Source organism: Scyliorhinus canicula, chromosome 6 (assembly GCF_902713615.1).
Source record: "Scyliorhinus canicula chromosome 6, sScyCan1.1, whole genome shotgun sequence".
NCBI classification, from domain to species: domain Eukaryota; kingdom Metazoa; phylum Chordata; class Chondrichthyes; order Carcharhiniformes; family Scyliorhinidae; genus Scyliorhinus; species Scyliorhinus canicula.
The window spans coordinates 205817778-205819946 of NC_052151.1; the positions used below are offsets into that span (position 1 = coordinate 205817778).

The following is a 2169-nucleotide window of genomic DNA, read 5'->3' on the forward strand; positions in this document are numbered from 1 at the left end:
TCCAAATGCTCCTTTTGTGTTACCAGAGGTAAATCTTCTCCTGCAATAAAAGCAAATTACTGAACATACTAGTAATTTGTAATAAAAACAGAAAATGCTGGTAGAAATCTCAGCAAGTCTCAGGATATCTGCAGAATGAGAAAATAATTAACGTTTCGAGTCTTCAACGTTAAAGAGATGGAGAAATGTGATGGATCGTATACTCTTTAAGAGGCAGTGTCGTAGTTCAACGAATGATGGAGGCTGGGACAAATATGTGATGGAACACAAGATAAAACGTGCTTTGAAGTTGGTGCGACAGCGATTTCCTCAGGATATTCTACTTTCATCATGAAAACCCGAATACTGTATTCCTTTTTGAGCTACCGTTTTGATCTAAAAACCGTGCACCGCATCGTATGAAGGCACCGCTGAGATTCGAACTCAGGATCTCCTGTTTACTAGACAGGCGCTTTAACCAACTAAGCCACGGCGCCGACGGAAATCTGCAGCCTTTAATTTGAAGTTTAGAATAGCTCTCATTATTTTTCTTCAATATGGTTTTGTTTATTTGTGATGGGGTGCTCGACGGTGCAAATTAAAACATTCATGTGCACTGGCCTTTCAAAACAGAAGTTCTGCTGGGAAGATGTAACCGAATATAAATTGTTTACGGGAATTGGGAAATGATTGAATATAACCTTAAAACGATAACGAAATAATCCAGGAGAGGACCAGGAGAAATGTTTCACATTAGATACATATCGAGGAAAGCATCGTGATTTGATGCTGTTGTTACTTTTCTTCCAATTGTTCTGAACCATTCTGCATTCATTCCTTATTTTTTCTTATGGCAGAACCAGCGCCCGGATAGCGACGTGAAACCTGGATATTGAAATTTAAAATCTGACGGTCCACTGACTGAGCTGCAACCTGATTTCGCAGCAATCGCATACCGCACTTCACTGACTTTCAAGAGGCCGTTTGCATTTTCTTCTTTGGAAATTCCCCCTCTCCAGCGCATTTCCCTCACAGTCAGGCGGACAGCCTCCCTTTGGGTTCATTTCACAAATCTTCTAACTTGCAGCAACTACTCGCTCCTTACGAGTGACGTGCGATGTGACAGTTGTTGTTACCTAGGGGCCTGCACTTTGCCTTCAAAACTTTGAAGATTGCATTTACTTCCGTGAGATAGAAAGTTGCAAAAACTGGCGTGGGAAGCGATAAAGACACAAAGATGGATTTCACGCGAGTTAACAATTTCAAATGGTGTTTGTTGCGGAAGGTTGTGAACTCCAGACATTGGGAGTAACGTTCTGAATGTTGCCAAACACAAATTGTGAGAGTTAAAAAATATGTCAGCCAAACATCTTCATGGCAAAGCTCCAATTCCTCCCCCCCCCCCCCCCCCCCCCCCCCACTTCCCCTGTCTAACTCTGCAGTACAACACAGAGTCATAGAAAGCCGTTAATTCTTGCCCTCAGTAATCCAGGGCAATGAGACAAAATTGTTGGCTGGGCAAGAAGCTCCAAAGAGAGCGTCGATTTCAGCATCAAATCACATTTTTCTCTGTTGCTTGCTGACTTTCCGTTTAACACATGCATTAGCCAAACGCACAAAGGAGACGCCGACGCTCGGATTCAGGACCCCTGTTATAATAAAGGGGCTTTTTAGCCAACTGAGGTACGGCGCCAACTGGAATTACGGAAAACACATTTTGGAAGTGCATCCCACAATTATTCTCATGTTAGGGGTCTGTATTACGGTAAGAACTTAGTGATTCCATTCGAAAGAGATCGCATCTGTTGCTGAGCAGCTTTGTGAAGAAGAGAACAAGCAGACAGCTCTCGAGAAGTACATTACCTGACAGCTCACAGCAAGCTTTCATTTTGCAAATACCGGAGTTCTAATTTTCCTGCTTGTGCGCGATCAGTCAGCAAAGAAATTGTGAACTCTGTATTTACTGAATTTTAAAAAAAGTATTTGATCACAGTGCGGAAGTTTGAAATAAAACAGCATGTGTTGAGAAAACTCGGCAGACCAGGCCGCATCTCTAGAGAGAGAACCCGAGTTTATATTCCGAGTCCTTACGAATCATCTTCATAGCTGTTGCCAGACCTGCTGAGGTTCTCCAGCATTTTCTGCTTTTATTTCAGATTTTCGCATCTGCTTTTCCATTCGTTAATCTAA

At 42.4% G+C, this 2169-nt stretch overlaps 1 non-coding gene across 1 annotated transcript; it reads right to left on the minus strand.

Annotated features, from left to right (window-relative positions):
• Positions 1-402: 402 nt before the first annotated feature.
• trnat-agu lies at positions 403-476 on the minus strand. Its single transcript has one exon. It is a non-coding gene; the product is annotated as a tRNA-Thr (tRNA).
• Positions 477-2169: the final 1693 nt, after the last annotated feature.